This window comes from Paramormyrops kingsleyae, chromosome 5 (genome assembly GCF_048594095.1).
Source record: "Paramormyrops kingsleyae isolate MSU_618 chromosome 5, PKINGS_0.4, whole genome shotgun sequence".
NCBI classification, from domain to species: Eukaryota; Metazoa; Chordata; class Actinopteri; order Osteoglossiformes; family Mormyridae; genus Paramormyrops; species Paramormyrops kingsleyae.
Window position 1 is genome coordinate 2,291,654 of NC_132801.1, and position 19,880 is coordinate 2,311,533.

At 48.5% G+C, this 19,880-nt stretch overlaps 1 long non-coding RNA gene across 1 annotated transcript; it reads left to right on the forward strand.

Moving 5' to 3' along the window:
* Positions 1-8,200: 8,200 nt before the first annotated feature.
* Positions 8,201-15,916, forward strand: LOC140590818 (uncharacterized). The gene is made up of 3 exons (XR_011991657.1): positions 8,201-8,487; positions 9,434-9,512; positions 15,502-15,916. It is a non-coding gene; the product is annotated as an uncharacterized lncRNA (long non-coding RNA).
* The last annotated feature ends 3,964 nt before the right edge of the window (positions 15,917-19,880 follow it).

The following is a 19,880-nucleotide window of genomic DNA, read 5'->3' on the forward strand; positions in this document are numbered from 1 at the left end:
TAAAAGGTTTTCTACCAAGCTGGGAACAAAAGTGTATTTCTTGATGGAATCATCCACTGGGTGTGACTTCTGTGCTTTGCTGGTAAGAGTCACACGCGCAGTCACACATACATAAAGCACAATGCACACACACACATGGTCCACGTATTCATATCTTCTGTGCGAAAAACTAATTGCAACTAAGGCAACCTTAACCCCTACCCAGCTCTAACCTTAACCATAAGAAACCAAACAAAAGTCAAATTTTTAGTTTTTTGGTTGCAGTCATAGATTTTTATAAAATTCAAGTTATCCTTGTAAGGACTGAAAAAATGTCCCCATAAAGTAAAACGCACACGTGCACACAGAATGGTTTGCCAGTCAATGCTCAGACTGCCGAAACGGTTTGAATCTTTAAATCTATTATTTCAGTTTAGCTTACCCGCAACTTAACATGTAACACACTAACTATGGCTGCTGGTGCATTTTTTTTTTTATCTACTATGCTTGTTTGACTCCATCGAAGTGTCCTTGAGCAAGACACTGAACCCCAAATTGCTCCCGGTGAGCTGGTTGGCGCCTTGCATGGCAGCCTTCGCCACCGGTGTGTGAATGTGAGTGTGGATGGTGAATGTGAGGCATAACTGTAAAGCGCTTTGGTACTCGTAAGAGTAGTAAAAAGCGCTATATAAATGCAGTCCATTTACCATTAATGTCAAATATATATGTATAAAAATATATTTAACTGAATAAATGACCAAAAACACCGTGAATCGTTGCTGGGATTGGCGTTTAATTAATGATTATGTACACCAGAGGGCGCTTCTGCACCGTTTACAGGCCTTTACAGAGTATGCATTAATTACTGCTGGATTTTAACTCGTGAATTGTTCTTCATGTTGTTTTCTGCGTATAATATCCCGTATCATTAATTCACAAGTTTCAAAGGCTTTCCAAGTAAGTAATATTATGAAAACAAGGCATGGAGTTAATAACAATACTTTAAAAAAAAACTCCTGTTACTGTTACTCCGGTAAGAGTAACAACACAAACAAATGCAGCGTAGGACAGGAATTTATTAATGCAAAGTCTATGTTAACTTGTCAGAAGGCAAAAGTATATTTGTCTAATATTGTCTGCACATTACAGTATAATATATGAGGTCAAGTTAATCAGAATTGTTACCGAATTTCCATACTTAGGACCGTGATATCTTACGATGTCCGGCAGAGTTGAGTGGGTCCTGTAATGAGAAACTTACCTCGCTTGCATAAATAAACATAAGGTCATAAATCTTACACGTGTGGCTGTAAATCTAATCTCTAGCGCCTTGTGCTGATTTGGTCCGACTGCGGAGGTACGTGTCGCTTTGGAAGTGCGGTGCCGCTCAGTTTTAGGAGAAACTACAAATCGTGGATCAAAGCCCAGGCTTCTGTTCACGTCTGGGCCCCACTGAATCATTCTGGGGGGATGATTAACCTTCCAGGAAATTACCTGACTCACTTAGTCAGGTTGTGTATTCCACATCAGCATGACGGTTGTGATACTGAGGCTACTTTATTCTTTTTTTCTTTGTTTATCTTCCCTATAGTAGTCATATGCCAGGCATTGCATAAAACAGCGATTCTAAACCCATATTTTGGTTGCGGCAACTTCTGAAAGGGTCGCGAGGCAGAGTTAGAAATGTAAGTATTTTAAAACCAGAAAGCTTCTATGCTGAACCACGATCAGATTTCCCAGCCCCAATCCTAGAATTAACCTATATAAAGGGATCGTGTGTCTGCAAGTACTTAAACCAAAATTAATGAAGACTCAACCAATCCAATAAGCCAATCCAGAGCTGCTTAATTTAAAATTAACGGGCACATCCAATCAGGTTTGTGCGACAGGCATTGATTGGCGTAAATTGCAGAGCGCGGTGGGCGCTTGATAATAGCGTTAATTTAAGCCTATAGAGTCGCGACTGAGCTGGCATGATAAAAATTGCGTCGCGGTGCAAAAATGGTTGAGAACCACTAGTGTAAAATACTTTCCTTCCTTTCTTCGTTTAAAAATTATGCTTTACTTACAGTCAGTACAGTTTCCTACCAGTAGGTGGGGGTAGAGAGGCATCCCGCGGCATGGGAAAGACAGGAAACGTTTCCAATTGGCTCACTTAAGGGCAGTTCCGCCTCGGGAGGAGGAGGCTCTCGCGCGAGCCGCATTCTGTACACCAGGGCTGCAGGTGGATCAGTGATGACGGAAATGATATTCAGAAAAAAACGAGTTCAAGGTTTCACGTTAAAGTCCCGAAAGGGAACGGCTGTTGCACCCCAGGGAATAGTAGTCAGACTTCCGCAGTAAAAAACAAAAATTTGATCATGCAGGATTATGACAGCCGTTGAACAAATATATAGCTAATTATGGAACTGTAAAGTGGATGGTGTGTAGGTTGGTGTCAAGGCCTCCCTTGGCACTCAGAGTGAGCGGACTGGTTCTGAACAGCCGGTGTTTGGTCTGCCGCGGCGCCTGTCTGGCCTGCATGTGCGTCTCCATCCTTCCGTCCGTCCTTAAGCTGTGAAAGGTGACTCTCAGTCAAGGCTGGCTAGCTTGCTGATGTCTCTGCCCTCTGTGAGTTGTGGGGGGGGGATGTGGGTTCTCGCCCTACCTTCTGCAGCAAATGCTGGGTTCGAGTCCCAAGAGGGGCTCTACTTTCACACAATGGCTTTAAATAATAACTGTGAAATATAAAACTATAAGCCGGGCACCCCCCACCACAGTTGGTGTCCCTTGGGGTCTCTCAGCTTTGTGTCACTGCATCCTGCCTGACCCCCCCCCCTCCAGACCCCTGTGACAGCCGGCTGCTGGTGTCCGTAAAGAGGGGCAGGGGACCTAGGGTGGCCCGCTATCAGGTGGCATGGGGCAGTATCTCAGAGCCCCCAGAGGGGTGGCATGGTTGTGCAGGGGTGGGGGCCACGTGGCTCCTCTTTGGGAGAAAAGAAGGAGAGGAGGAATCTGCACATGGGCAGAAGAGCGCAGCGCATGCAGATGAGGCGATTCCTACGTTTGTGACGTTAAACACACCGCCTGAGCCGACCAGTGAGAGCCAGTGACGTTCGTGGCGCCCTTATCTCCACCACTGTTTACCTGTTATGCTGCCATGGCAACGGTCACGTGGCTGCTCAGAGGCGGCAGGTGCGCGAGCGGCCGTGTTCGCGATGACGGGAAGCACCCTGACTTCCGGGTGCTTGCGGTGACGTGGCTGTCGCCATGGCAGCAGCAGCAGCGGTGTAGAAAACACCCAGACTATCAGCCACTTAGCTGTTGTTAAGGGCAACACCAGGACCAGAAGGATCCAGGACTCTAGGCCCAGTTTGGCAAGAGGAGACATCATCTAAGCAGGACCAAGAGAAGATGATATTCTCTTCCCATCAGTGTCCTCCCAGTGTCTCCAGTACTGCCTGTAAAATGGCATTAGTCACTGATTGGGTGGATTGTTCTTCCCCTGGATGCCGCAAATCGACATGTGATGACTTGCTCTGTTCCTGCTTAGATAATTCAGCCACCCTTCGACTGACTGACACAGAGGCACCAAAGCTGCCTTTCATGGGGATACCAGTTTGCGTCAGGGAAGGAGAACATCCTTTGGGTCAATCCAGCAGATCCCAGCGGTTATAGGCATCAGTCTGTCTCGTGGCTGATACTTTCAACCCGTTTCCACTGATGAATATGAAATGCTGCTTCTGGGGCTACGGCAACAAGGGAAAGTTTATAACAATTTTATTTCCAAAAGTCTTTCCGTCACAAGTGAAAATGAGGTGTCTGAGAATCACACAGAGTGTGCACCCCTGCCTGCCTCCAGCCCAGATCCAGAACCCCCATTAATATGCAGGAAGTGCTTAGACCATGGGCTTTATGTTCTCTCTGGGAAAAGGAGTATGCGCGTACGTCTGTGTTGATTTAGTTCTGCTCTTCAGCCCTAACTGGTCTCATGAGAGTTGAATCAGGTCAGTGTTCATGGAAACGGCAAAAAGGTACAGCCGGTAGAGGCGTGGACACAAAGCGGCGTTCTGTGATATTCTGATCCTGAAAAACGTGAATGTTGCATTTATTGTGCTTATTGCGTGATTATGAAGAGCGGTTGGAGTGATAAGCCTTGGCAAACATGCCCTACAGGCTGCCAGGCTCCTGGTGCACGTGGGCTTCTCTGCCCGCCACACACACACACCCTGGAAATGTTCGAGGACGTCAGATGGACCAAACAGGTCAATTGTCATTCATTCAAATGTTATCAGAAAGATTCTAAACTGGTGTCACTTTCATACAACAGGTAGACCTTCACTTCCTCAACGACTTTTGGTTTAGTACAGTTATTTTAGTGGTCTTTCGAGTTGTGTTAGTCGGTACTGACCTTGGACCTTTGTGTCGTTCCCACCTCAGAACACCAAAGTTCCTATTTTCTGAATGCTGCTGATGTGTGTCATATTGGACAAGCCACTCATTCCCCATTACGACCAGTGATGTTTTTCTCTTATCAAGCATGAATCAACATGTGCTTTAAATATTAAAGTGTGGACCCAGTGGCCTGGTTCCTGTGTGAGGAGTCTACTTGACATTTTTGGTAGTTAAATGAAATAAGGTTCAGAAGTCAAGGTTGAGAAGAAACACTTTTATTGAAGTTTTTTATCAGAGAGAAGGATGATTCACAAGGGGAGTGGCTTGTGTAGGATGTGAAACGAGGCGGTCATGGCCCCCCTCAGATGGCCGAGCCTCCAGGAATGGGCGTTGCAGATTCACATTTGGCCTTAAAAGACCCAACCTTGAAGAGCCGGGGAAGGTGTCGTTTTCTGCCCTGGACTCCAAGCCAAGGATCCGCTGGGCGCGGTCCTCTCTTCCCTGGCCGGTGCCTGCTTCGCCCTTACATGCCGTGGGTAGACTAAGCCCCTGTTCCTGCTGAACTGAGCCAGCTAGAGGGAGATACTGATTATCAGCACAGCAGGCACAGGAGCCCTGCCCTGGAGAGGAGCCCCAGGAGAAGACCGCAATGGAGAGCACTGGAAGGCCAAAAGAAGTCCATTTTGATGTCACGGGAAAGAAACATTCATGTACCCTCTGTAGAAGACCGTTTGGATATAGATCATAGGAAGAAGTGAGACTAGGAGAACATCAGCAACACATTTATACGTAGATGGTTCCACTGTAAAGAGGAGGAAGCCCTGAGGAGCTGACGGAACGCTGAAGGGGGTGGAGGATCTGAGCATGGCTTGGGGGGCAAAGACGTGTTTACTGTGGGAGGCGGGAGGTCTGGTGAAAGGCAAACAGACGGTGACCAAAGGGGGTTAGTGTCAAGGTCATCAGATCCTACAGGCAGTGAGCCCTGCTGATGGTCCAGTGCCTCATGGTATTGAACGGGTTGAATGGGATCTGGCCTCGAGTGGTAGAACTTAACCACTGTGAACATGGAGACAGAGTACACTGTTCACATGTGAGTTAAGTCCTGCATCTGCGGGACCGGGGAGGAAGAACACACGGTCAAGGCTCGAGTGCACATCGGCCGTTGGAAATCCCTGGCAATGTGATTCTTTCTATCATGCCAAAAATCGCACTGCCAGGAATCCCAATGGCCGGCAGCAGCAGCCCGTGTCGACCATCAACGGAGGGTGGAGTCCAGTTACGATGTTTACTATCATTACTCATTCACACTCATTCATCCTACGGGTACCTGTAACCACGGGAGACAGACCTGAACATGCAGGCCAACCCTGGGCTTGTGGCCAAGGGATCCTCCACCCTGGCTTGGAGCCTACTCCTCATTGGTCACTTAGAAGACAAACAAAAACAGTACCGCACTCGATTGGAAGAAAAGTGAAATTTTGACGGTTGAGAGTTGCCATTCTGCTTGTCGAGCTGGGGCTTGAACCTCGGCGGATCACAGTCGGAGCTTCTGATCTCCGCTTCTGATGTGAGATAGTTCTACTTGTTTTCACCCGGAACTGACGTTGTTCGTTCCCAGCAGCGCTGGATTTTCAGCAAGTGGGGACACACAAGCAGGCCCATGTACTGCTGCAGTTCCGCATTTAATAAACCCATTAGGTTACTGAAACAGAACAAGTCTGTTTAGTGTGTTGTATTTTCCTACAGGAAAGCATAGGTCACTCAACACTTTACCCTTACAAAGCCGGACAATTGGTGTCCAGGAGATCTGCTCAAACCACTCATATTAGTTCCTTGCTCTACCTCTTCTTTCTCTCCTCATCCCTTCCTGTCTTCCTTTGTTCCTCTTTCCCCTCTGCCATAGCGACCTGTCTGGTCACCCACACCGTGCCTGTCCTACCCTGCCTGCTGCCTTCCGAAGTTGGACCTCGCTCATGTGCATAGTGCACGATTTATCGAGTGTGCTGGGGGCCTTGGAACCTGCCAGAAGCCTGAAAAGGCTCTTATGATTTAGTCCAATCAGCAACTTCCAATTCAGTATGACTTTGTTTAAATCATACTCAGAAACCAGCACAGACCGTCCTTTTTGGAGACACATTGGGTCTGTGGGTTTCTGTCTTTTTCCTCGAACCCCCCTCCTCCTGCCTCGTCTCCATCTTTGGTCTCAGACACAATCACACACAACTTTGATGGCCCCCCTAGAGCTTTGCGGAGCTGAGTCACAGTGAAACCCTACACAATGACACACCTCACTCCTAACCTAACCCTCCCATCTACAGCCCAGCCTTTGCTTTCACTTCCGTCTCTCACAAGCAGCCTACACGCCTGTCCTAAGCATCATCTTCGAGGCTGTCTAGGGACTGGAATCCATAGATGGAACCTTCTGGGCCGTTCTCTCCTGGCTTACCTTCCACTGTCCCCCAATCTTTCCCTACGGTTGCCTGCGGAATGGTGCGAGGCACCAGAAGGACTGCTGACATTGGCTGGCATCTGAGGGTGGGGTTTTTGTTTCGGGGATTCGTCCGCAAGTTAGCGCCCTTCTCCTGCCCCTCCCACTGAAATCTTTCCTGGGTTAAGCCTGTTCCGCCTGCTAAGGAGAGGCATTCGCACCCAGGTGACAAACAGAAAGCCAAGTAGGTGATATATGCTACCAGTCACCACAGGATTTTACTTTTCCATTTATTTCAAAAACTGCAGATTTTTTATTCTTGTTAAGCATTGGAAAGTTGAATGAACAACTATAAATGAAAATATATGTCAAATAAAACAAGTTTCCGGTATAACGTGGAAAGAGTATGTAACAGGTCACTCAACACTTTACCCTTACAAAGCCTTTATTAGCACTCAGCTCGATTACTGCGATGCGCTTTACGTAGGGGTAGGTGCATGCTATATTACTCAGCTTCAAAGGGTGCGAGATGCTGCTGCACGCCTTCTGACTGGCACACGGAGATATGATCACATTTCGCCTGTTTTATCAATGCTCCACTGGTTGCCTGTACATTTTAGGATTCAATTTAAAATTCTTTTATTTGCTTTTAAGGCTCTTAATGGTCTTACCCCTCCCTACCTCTTTGAGCTGTTACACCCTTACATACCCTCCCGGTCTCTCAGGTCATCTGGCCAGCTGCTCCTACGTGTGCCTATAACTAAGCGTCAGCTTAGAGGGGGCCGCGCTCTCGCTGCTGCAGCTCCCAGAATGTGGAATGATCTGCCCTTGCATGTTAGACAGGCTTGTTTTTAAATCCCGCCTGAAAACCCATCTCTTTTCTTTAGCTTTCGATCCCCTGTGAGATGTTGATTTTAGTTTATTTTATTTGATGGTATATCATCTTATTTTGTATATGCGCTTATTTTCTGAACTTTTATTTACCTAATTCTGATTGTTTCATTGTAAATTCTCTGTATAGCACTTTGGTCCTGTGTGGTTGTTTTAACGTGCTTTATAAATAAAGTTGGTATGGTATGGTCTGACATTCGATTAACTGGTTGTGTGGTAATGGCAGAGTCAGATTCTAGGCTGTCCTTTAACCTTTATTGCACTAATTAACTCTTTCATCCCATGACACAAAGCAGTATTTAATGTCCCTCGAATTTTCTCTGCTGTTATAACTGCTAGAGGAGGTTACTTTGATTAATCAAAGACGTGACATTTTCTTGCTAATTAAGGTACTCAAATGGTGAACATATTGTACATTTATTTATTAGCAAAGAACACTGAGTTTGTTTTTAGTAAATGTTAAATGAGTAACATGATAATATAGAAAATTTCAGTGTGTGCAAAAACTTTTGACTGGTAGTGTAATGTCACGGGAACCACGACACAGAGAGCTACAGGACATACGCCTTTAAATACATCATCTCATCTAAATACAACAATATCACCAAATTTATAAACAGCATCAGTCTAAAGACGGAATGCAAAATTAAAATAAATGTCATAATAGTAATAGTAGTAATGATGATGATAACAGTGACGAAGGTGGTGTTTTGCGACATGAGTCACGAAAAATAAGCGGACGAAAGCGCAGCTCGCGCTCACTGCGGTGAACTAACTGGTAGTCGGGCGACGAAACACGGGTCGGCGTGGAGCCGGTAAGTACAGATAAGTACGACGCTAAAAGGCCGCTTACCGGCTGCTGCTGGCGCCACCCAAACCCCCCACCGGCCCGGCGCCTCCTGCTCCCGTGCGCCCAGGGAAAAGCTGAATCCTTCTCTCATTATTAAACACCGCTCAGCCGGCAGGTCTCATGCACAAGAGCCATCAAGTAGCAAAAAAGGAAAAATAGCGACAGTGGAGAGACTGTACACGTGTATTAAGACCCGGTACCGAATTTAAACGAGTATGCAAGACTAGCCTGCCATTCGTGTATAAAGGCCTCTCCCTTTTCTACGGCCAGTATTGTCTGGCTTTGCTTCGTAGGCCTAAATTAATTCTCAAATACAATAGCAACATTCTTAGTAATAATATTAAATGGAACAACGATTCGTCATTACACGGCATTACTGGTCTCGCGGCGGATAATAAGGCTTCTGCAAACAATTACGGCAACATCCCGGCCGACTTCTCATTGTAACGCTAATGGGACGTTATTTCCATGTTTTACATTCACGATAAAATTTAACTTAACATTCTTAAAACTTAACTTAACTAAATTAAACTTAATTAAAACTTAACATTCTTATAGTATAATGTTGAAAAATATTGTTTTATAGTAAAATATTATTTTATAAAAGTGGTATGTGGGTATATTTAATTGAACCTGCCATCCAGCCTTGAACCCATGATCTTTGATGTGTAAAGCGATGGTGTTGCCCGCTGTTTCACTTTGTATTATTAATCATAGTTAGTAGTGCGATAATATTCTGGGAACATCAGGAAAACGGGGCACTGAACGTATCCGTACCTTAACAGTATGAGTCGGTGAATGTTCCTAGAACGAAAATCTGCATAATTAATGTATTTAACAATTAATCCATGCATCTTCAGTATTTCATACACCGCAGTGATTTAACAACAATTCTGAAATATATTTCACAGACTACACTAGCGAGACGAGCGCCTTTTCGAAGAATCCAGGAGCGCGCGGCGGACGGGGTCAGAAGCGCGCGCAGGTGAGGTGGGTACTGCACGCGGCACGGCCGGCAGCCCGTCTCAGCAGCCGATTGGGCTAAAATGCCATCGTGTGAACTTCGCCGCTACGATTAACACACAGTTTTATACTTGTAAATTAACGAAATCATATAGAATAAACATGCCTCCCATTCTTTAAACGTGTTGATGTGAAACAAAGGTCACGTCTGTACCGTCTAAACCTGTGACCCTTGCCACTGAACGCACGTTAAACGTGACTGCGTCATAATGCGTGACATCAGGGTCCGCACATCAAAGAGATCCATTAAAGGTGATCGGGTCTAATCGAAACGGCGTCCTGAGGCCCAGCCTAGAGCCCCGTCCTAATATTGACTCTGTTGCCATGGAAACCACTATACGCCAATACTGTAAACAGCGCATACGCCGCCAGCCTGAGACCGCATGATTTTCATTGACTCAAACGTTTGCCGAGGAAGACCACACGAAAAAGCCCCACTTTGAACTCTCTGCTTGAACATGCACGCTATACAGCGTGACGACTTTGCATTGCATTTAAACACATTTTAAATAACCTGCCAAACCTGTAAATAAGCTGCATAGCAATGAATAAATATATGGAGTAACTTAACCATACATTAAATAAAATAGAATTCAAACTCAATTACTCCGTTTTTTTTTTTTTTTTTTTTTTTCTTTAAGTAATTAAAGCTCCGGTGTTTCGGGATCGTTATTTAGTATGTATTGGTGGATGTTTAATAGATTCTGGAGCTGTTTTCCCCGTGCAGTCAGCTCAGTGCGTTATTCCCGGTCCGAATGACCGGCAACACGAAAATCTGCAAGAAGTAGCTATTCCAATTTAGCTGTTCGCTATTTCACAAAAAAACAGCCTGACACTTTTCGCGATGCATGCGAGCGGGCTGTAAATGACTTTGGCAAAGCGTGACTCCTGCTAACTATTCTGAAAGCAGCACTGATGATTAGGGAGCTGCCGGCATGCTGTTATAATGAGGAATTGTTGTTCCCTTTAATGCTATTTCTAAGAAATATGGTTATTGTGTTTGAGAAATATTGCATCATTATGAAGTACAGGTGAATTACACAGAATAAAGGCAAACTCTTATTCCTTCCATCCTTTTTGTTTTTCATGTATTTGTTTTTAAAGCACTTTTGTCTATAAGTAATATATGATCAAATAGCATAGGTGTCGGCATATTATTTGTATATAAACATCTCACCTGGCCGTCAGGGAGCCATGACAGGGTTTTAGCTGTCAGCACTTTCACCCGAGTCCAGGCCCACTAGCAGGACCACGGGCCGTGTGTGGAGACGCACGCTGGTGTGTGACTGCGACTTCAGGGCGATGGCACCACGTCGCAGAGACCACGGTGAAACTCCATTGAAAATGATGGGAAACGGGAAGGCAGTATGGCCGGCTTTAACGTCACCTCTGCAGCTTCCCTCTCTGCGTACGCAGCCGTACTCAGAGTCTGTTTGGAAAATTGCGGATGGAAATCCCCCGCCATAAGCGCAGGTCTCTGGGTAAATCCGCTCCATTGTCTGGTGCTTCTGGGTCATGCACCAGGACGATGGTATATGTGTGTGACAGTCCTGATGCCTGGATCCGCGTCTCTCTCGCTGGGCCATTTATATTAAATACAGAAATATTTAAAAAATATTTTAAAAGCTGCATCGTCCAGTGTTTTAGTACACGGAGTGAAAACAAAACCTGCCCAGCTGCTGTACACTGGTGTCTCCCCTGCTCCCGAGGACCAGACAAAGGCAGGCATTGGCACTGCATGTGGATTAGGCCGCGACGTGAAGTTTACCGCTCACCGCTTCCGATGGGTCATGCACCCCCCTCCCACCCTCATCGCTGCTGCCCCCCTTTACCAGGCTACACTCGGTGCCCCCACCCCCCACCCACAGGAACCCACACCCTGGTCCTACTTGGCAAAAGGCGCAGATCCTGGGGCAGCTAATGGGGCCGTTTTGAGGAAAAGGACCGAAACACTGGCACCACGGTCATGGGCTTGCGAAAGGCCGAGGATTGTGGGATACCGCCCAGCCTTCCATTTACCTGGAAGGTGCTTCACAGTAGCTGTTCTGTGTCTCTGTTCAGTTATTTTATAGCACACCTCGCTCTGGCGGTTCTAAGTGGAACCTGTAGCCCGTCTCCTGCGGAACCTGTGGCTGGCTCGCGGAACACCCGCTGACAGTTTTGCTTGTTTAGAGATTTGCTTGAGAAGCAAGACAGACTCCCAAAGCCCTCGCTGTGTTTAATTGGCCTTCCTTCCTTGCTCCTCACACACACGCACACACACAGTCACGAGCGCCTACACTGAGCTGAGCAACTTTTAACGGAAGAGAGAAGAAAAGAAGGCAGTGATGATAAGCCCGACCTGGGGTGGCACCGGTCCAGTCCGAGGCGCTCAGCTTACCTCAGCGAGTCCGCATCTGGCTACATCCTACCGGCGAAGCTCAAACTTCCGCTGGCTGTTCCCTCGGCGCCCCGTTTCCCCTGAGACCATGGAGGAGCACTGTTTATGCGTGGTATGTGTATGTGTGTGAGCATCAGCGTGCTTGGGCTGAAAGTGAGCTCACCAGCGGGAAAGGGGATTCCTTTTTGTAAACGTCAGAGGCCGGGCCCTCCCTCTGCCCCCCCCCACCCCTTACCGCCACCCCCGCCTTCCAGCCTCAGCCTGGCGGTACAGGAATGGGCGTGGCCTCCTGCTTGCCATGCTTCTTCAAATAGAAGGGCAAGTGGCTAATGTGTGGCTGTGTGCGTCCTTGTTGGGGTGGAGGGAGGTCACTGTGACTCACTGTGACTCACTGGGCCTTAACCTGAAGTGCGACCAGGTGCGACTCCCCTTGTCGTGACGAGTCTGAATTGTGGAGATCTCCCCCCCTCACCATCCCCTCCGGACCCGCTGTCTTGCTATGGAGCAGTCTGTGCTATTCGGTGGTTTACGGCTGCTTCAGCCCAGCCCCTCCCATCCTGTCATAACCTTGCCAGTGGGGGGAGGGGTGCTGGAGAAGGTCCCGCCGCGGGCGGCCACTCCCCTGCGAGCACATGGCGCACGTCACAAATTCCTCACACAACCACACACCACTGTCTCCTAGCAACAGTCAGGCACATACACAGAGCTGGCAGGCGGGACACGACTTGGTGCGGGGTCACACGCAGCTGGGGCTTCCTCCAGGCCTGGGGTCCAGGGAACAGCGGTGGCTCTTTGGTTCGTCTGTGCCTCTGTACGGGCGACGACACTTTGGTCCGTCTGTGCCTCTGTATGCGCGGCAATTTGATCCGTCTGTGCCTCTGTACGGGCGGCAATTTGGTCCGTCTGTGCCTCTGTACGGGCGGCGGCTCATTGGTCCGTCTGTGCCTCTGTACGGGCGGCGGCTCATTGGTCCGTCTGTGCCTCTGTACGGGCGGCGGCTCTTTGGTCCGTCTGTACCTCTGTACGGGCAGCGGCTCTTTGGACCGTCTGTGCCTCTGTACGGGCGGCGGCTCATTGGTCCGTCTGTGCCTCTGTACGGGCGGCGGCTCTTTGGACCGTCTGTGCCTCTGTACGGGCAGCGGCTCTTTGGACCGTCTGTGCCTCTGTACGGGCGGCGGCTCATTGGTCCGTCTGTACCTCTGTACGGGCGGCATGTACAGGAGTACAGTGAGTAGAGTGCCTCGGTGCACATAGTGACTACGGCAATCAGCAGGGCCCAGTCAATCCAGGGCACACACATGGCTTTGGGCACGCGCTCACATGTTTGCATATGTGTGTATGTGCATGTCTTTGCCACCCTGCCCATATGTGTGTGTGTGTGTGTGTGTCTGTGTGTGTGTGTGTGTGTGTGTGTGTGTGTGTCTGCGTGTGTGTGTGTGTGTGTGCGCCTGCCACCCTGTTGGCCTCCTTGTGTCCCCGACAGTGACTCAGAGGACTATTAACTGACTCTGATCTCAGACCCCCCCCCCTCCCAGTGAGGAGTGCAAAAAAGTCTGTTGTCATGACAATGGAGGTATAATTATAGAAGCATTCCAAACAGGAAGTAATTCTTTCTGGGCTGCGCCTTTTCCACACCCCCCCACTGCTCCCGCGTCGCTCCTGCTCCGCCTTCCCCCCCCCGCTCGGCAGTGTCACCGCCTCCACTCACCTGTTTCTTTCTTTTTGTTATTAGTTTTTGTCCGATTACAGCCCCCCCACAGCCCCACCTGTCCGACGTGTCTCCTGAGCCCCCCCGAACCCCCAGGCCCCCGGGGCTCCTCATGTTCACAGGCCGGTAATGCCTCCCTTCTCAGTTTTTCTCTGCACCCTCCCTTCCTCACTCCTTCCCTTCCTTTGTTGTTACTGTGTCGGCTGTCTCCATGGCGATAGGACACACAAACATTGCGGCATGTGCGGCAGACAGGAAGTGAGACTCAACCACGATGGCGTCAATGTGGCTCTCTCTCTCTCGCTCTCTCTCTCGCTCTCTCTCGCTCTCTCTCTCTCGCTCTCTCTCTCTCTCGCTCTCTCTCTCTCGCTCTCACTCTCTCCCAGCCTCCCCCAACTCATTCTCTCTCTCTCTCTTGCGCTCTCTCTCCCAGCCTCCCCCAACTCATTCTCTCTCTCTCTCTCTCTCTCTCTCGCTCTCTCCCAGCCTCCCCCAACTCATTCTCTCTCTCTCTCTCTCTCTCTCTTTCCCAGCCCCCCCACCCGGTATGGTACATCCCAGATGCTGACATTCACTAACCATCTGTAGCACACATATGACAAAAGAATGTGACTCACAGGTGAAGGCCATAGTCGCCCAGGCGACCTGCGTCTGTGTGTATCTGTGCTTTAATTTGTGTGTCTGTGCATTAATTTGTGTGTCTGTGCATTTGTGTTGCTGTTTCTATCTGCATGGCTGTGTGAATGTGTGTCTGTCAGTATGCTTGTTTGTGTGTCTCTCTGCAGTGTGTGTGTGTCTGTATATCTGTGTCTGTGCGTCTGTCCGTGTGTCTATGTGTCTGTCCGTGTCTACCTGTCTGACTGCCTGTCTGTATGTCTGCAAATGCGGTCAAATTGCACTGCGACCTCCTGTGAACTGTGCACCTCGAGATGAATTTGCAGATGAGCTCTACTGCACACCATTGCTCTCCTGTTGTCGTTGTGCTTCCATAACCAGCCTGACAATTCTCCAGTGGCACTCAAATTCAGAAGCCAAAGGAATGTCACTGTTTTATTTTCTGTAAACTGTAGACACTGCATGCACTGTGCTGTATGCCTTCAACTGTGTAGAGGATGGCTGGTTTGTGTTCATGAACAGGTGTACCTAATAAAGTGGCCATTGAGTGTTACTTAAATATTTGTTTGATCCCCCCCCCTCACGATCCTCTGACTCCTCCTCTTTTTTGACCTCTCCAGCCCCCAAAACCATAGCCAAGTCTAGTAATTATGCACGGCTTTGTTTTCTGCTTTAGTTGCTCGACTGGAATGGCCTTGTCATGTGACCTGCAGTGGGAGTCAGGGAGCAATGGACTTCCATGCAGTGCTTGATAAGTGACAGCACCGGTCGTTCCAGTGCTGAAAAAAATGAGGAAGTTACTGGTTATCGCCGTAACTGTGTGTTGCTGGCGTGTGAGTCTGTGAATGGGGTTTGCCAGGGCAGGAGGCGGAGTCCAGCCGTGCTGGACTTTTCCTTGGCTTTCCATGAAGCTGCGGTGGCCGGGGATGAAGCCTCCTGCCAGGGTCCCCCTGGAGCCCCATGGAAAATAGAGGCTGTCACGCCGCCTTCCCGAGTGGGCTGCGCGGCTCGTGTTTGTGTTGGACTCGGAACCCCAGGCTGCTGGACCTGGATTTGGAAACCAAAGCAGGGGAACAGTGGGTGCTGCCTCCAGGAATGGCCTTAGAGAACCCCTCGAACCTGCAACCTCACAGTCACAGCCGCAGGAGTCATATCATAACGAAGCGTGCTGTGAAAATATATATTGGCGGCATATGTCACCCTCACCTTTGTGGGGATGCATCTTAAATATGTTCTCATCTTTCCTTCTTCAGCAAATCCTGTGAGAGTCCTGAGCCCCACTCAGCTCAGCTCTGCCCAGCTCAGCCCAGTCCAGTCCAGGCCAGCCCAGATCAGATCCGCCCTGCTCAGCCCAGCCCAGCTCAGCCCAGCACAGCCTAGCCAAGCTCAGCCCAGCACAGCCTAGCCCTGATACTGTGCAGGCGACACATCTGACCTTTGACCTGCGTCCTGACAGGACTCTCCTCTCGGCCCCGACCTCTGCTAACCGGCTGGCATGGCAGCCGACGAAAGCTCAGATGGCTTGGGGCCAAAGGACTCCTGCCTGCACCTGTTCTGGGCTGGGGAGGCGGTTTGGATGCAAATACAGCCGTTCCATTCGACACCCTAACTGCTTAACTCACGTTGCCGGCCTTGACAGCACCACAGGGCAGCCATGGGACGCAGATCTGTAACAGGCGAGAGGTAGCACGTCACCACAGTTATGTTTGACGGCTGTTACCACGGAAATGATAAGATAGTGTGAAACCTCACTCACCCTGTATCTCTGCATGATATCCTGACAGCGCTATGATTTCGGTCGAAAATGAGTCATGCGTCTTTATTAATCATTAAGCACATTTGAATGCCTGCTCTGTGATGTGGAAAACCAGCTACCGGTATGTCTGCACTACTGGGTGTGAAAGAGCTAATTTCCCTTGTTTAACTGGGCACCGTGGCAGATTTAAAAGCTATTACTCAGTAGCTCACTGGGAGTGCTGATGAACACTATTGATTTTTTTCCAGTGTCTAACGTGCAAATGCTGCAGGGGCCACAGTAAACATAGAAGTGGCGTTTAAAGATGTTATGAGTGAGAGTAAGAGGTTAGGGAGCGCACTCTGATTACAGCGCATTGCCAGGTGCAGTGGATGATACCTCAGCACCAAACTAGTCCAAATGGACCAGTGTGAGATTTTCTGGTGACTGCAGTGCCAATCCTGCCACCAACCCCCAAGTTATTCCCTGTAAGCTGGAGGATCTCCTTATAGGGCTGGACGTAGATTAACATCATACCCAGGATGAAGCAGTGACAGGTTAGGGGCCTTGCTCAAGGGCCCAACGGAGTAGGATCACTCCCAGCATTCACGGGATTCAAACTAGCAACCTTCCGATTGTTGGCACAGATCCCTCACCTCAGAGCCACCACTGTACCCACCCCAAGGGAGTGAGAACCTCCAGGATAACGTCCCATGATGGCGTCTGTGACTGGGGCAGAGTGCGTGTGAGATGGCATCTAGAATAGTTTCAGCAAGTAACCAGCTGTGTGCAGAGGACGGGAACATAAGCGGAGACTCCTCAGATTACTAAGTGTTACCACCGAAGACGGGAATCGCTCCTGTACCCAGGTCGTGCTGCCGTGTTCCCGGAAAGATTGGCATTATGTCAGAGGCCACAACTCCAGTGACTCCCCAGGCTGCAGCCTGAGGAATCCCAAGATCCCATGATCCGATTTCTCCCCTGAGCTGCCATCGCTGTGCTCTTTTATTTGCTTTTTATTCGGATCCTTTCTGCCATGGCCCACGGCACTTTTTAAGTGGATTTCTCTCCTCTGCTCTGTTCTTCTTTGTAACAGAAGAGCATGAAACTAGACCCACACAGGTATTCCGGATGTCAGTCATCTGACAGCTGCTGGGAACATCAGAATAATACAGACTCCCCAGGTGTTTTTAGATGGGGGGGCTGTTTTGAATACCCAACAAATGGAATTTGTTTGCTGTTTGCTTGTTTGTTTCTTGCTGATAAAAGTCAGTGTTAGTTTAATCCGGGTGGGAGGGGTCTGGAGTGACCATTTGGTCTTTGTGTGGTCGTTGCCTTTCTAGAATGTTTACGTTCTGGAGAATGCAGCATAATGCATGCGATGGGCGGGTCTAAACACGACAGGGTGCGAGGTCGTGGCCTGTAAGCGCCATCTTGGTGTGGGAACTACATGTTTGTTTACCGGGAAACAAACTTCTTCCAGAGTCAGGGTGGTGTTTGCCTTGCAGTGCGTTTTCGGCTGCCGGGACAGGCCGTCAGCTTGTGCTGTGTTTCCCTTGTAACGTTAATGGCCGCATTCCTGCCCCCGGCTGTCCGCCACTCCCCGGCGCCCCCCCCCCCCCCCCCCCACGATTATCCTCATCTGACACCCTCGGCTTGTACACTTCACCATGCATGTGAGTGCCTGTGGGTTCCCCCCCCCCCATCAGACTGTGACTCATTGCTTCTCTGACTCACTTGTGCTAACAAACACCGGATTGCCTTGGAAACAGACCCCCCCCCCCCACTCCACCTTCATTAATTGCAAATGGCTCTAGTGACTGGGGTGTGAGGTTTGCTCTAGGACAGCAGAGTGCTCTGCTGATGTTTACATAGGAGTGCACACACACACACACACACACACACACACAGACACACACACAGCTGCTCTTGCACTGGGGCATCAGAGGGAGGGCTTACTGTAATGCTTACAGATGTGCACACATGTCTGTGAGTAGGAGTCTTGCTCTCAGGAGCTGCAGCACGACTGAACAGAGCACGACTTCACTCATGTTTAACTGTATGTATCTTTTTTTTTGATTTGCCATTGAATAATACAACTGAATGATTTGAATAAGTTTACAGATGTCATATATTTGTATTCATGCAGATATGTTCGCTGAACACAGAAGAATAATTTCTTAGCATTAATTTTTTAAACACCCATTACGCCATCTAGTGTCTGAAAAGCTCATGACAAGTTGCAGGTGCTGGTGATCTTGCCTACACATTGCCATAGTAAAATGAGAATATGAGCTAGTGTTGCCCCTTTCCTGGAACATAAACATACCAGAGGCATAAGACATGTGTATGGTGTCTAAGGTGGTTCTGTGTTGTATCTGCTGTCTTGCAGGCTGTTTGCTTGTTAACAGTGGTGCGGAAACACATCATTCGAAAGGCTAAAAAGAAGTACTTTGGAGCACAGACTGTACAAGGCTGTTATTAAGTTATGAGTCTGAATTACAAAATATTTTCCACATAGTTCTGTCTAAAGAACTTGCACTCTTCCTAGTCCACTGAGATGAGACACATGGCAAAGGGAGTGAACTGGCAAGCCTGGCAGTAGATTCACTGAGCTGAAGTGTGTATGTTGTGTTTTTGATGCATTCCAGAATGTATGTCAATCTCACAAGGGCTCCCTGGTCCCTCACATACCACTAGAGGGCGGCATTTTACAGGGGCAACATCTGCGTGCAAGCTGACCAGACCATGCATTCCCCGAGCATCGTGTAACTGCTCTGTTTTTACTCGCCTGAGAAGGGCCACAGGTGGGACACTGTTTACAAACAGAGCTTCAGCCTGAGGTTAGTGCCAATTTTCCCTGTGTGAGACTAGACACGATCAACGTGAGCGGTCCGTGGGAGGAGTCAACGTGAGCGGTTTGTGGGAGGAGTCAACGTGAGCGGTCCGTGGGAGGAGTCAAGGACAGGCTGACAATTCGGAGAGTAAAGGCCACTCTGAGACCAAAGAGGTGACTGACGAGGTGTTTATCACTCATGTGGACATGAACCTCGTTCCTGCGATACATATACATATCAACCAAAGGTGAGGAGCAGGAAAAGGGAATTCTGACAAAAAGAAAATGAAGTAGGTGAAGGTAAGGGTTTGCAGTGTGTAGCAAGGCCCTGTCTTCTGCTGCTCCGAACCAGCCGGCCCTGCTTGGGCCCCTATCTAGAATAAGTACAACGAGCAAAACATTTTTATTTGCATTCCACTGTTTCCAAGTTTTTAGTGCAGGCCTTATGCAACACAATGAATGTTCGAACATGGCCACCTGTACGTACATTCCCCTTTTACAGCTATTTAAGCATTCAGCCAATCCCTTGTGTGAAATTTCCTTAAAACACATTGCAAAGGTGATTAAGGAAATGCATTTATTGCCTGTTTTACACACACGTCGTAATATAATCATTAATATTGGCATGATGGTGGCGTGTGCCTTCCAAGCATGGAGTTGTGGGATTGCTCAGTGCTGCTGGAGGTTCTTGCTTGCCTGCGATGTTACATGTAAACCTGTGGAAAAACCCAGAGATCTGCTTCGTGACTGACGTGTGACAGCTGTGGTCACTCTTAGAGTTATAAGATCCTATTTCCCAAAAGCAACTTCGAGGATATAATTTTATAGCTGCTGGCGATTAGCTTATCTGAAGCAGGTACAGTGTTGGCTGTTCCGACAGGATCAGGATAATCTCAGTTTGATTCACATCCTAAAAAATTGCTTACTACTTCGGAGTGGTGTTCTGCAGTGCAGTGTTTTCTACTGCTATAATAATCCACGTATAATATTTAGCTGTAACGATTTCACATTACTTGCTCCTGAATCTTGAATCGAAAATGCAGGCTGTGAATGTTTTGTAT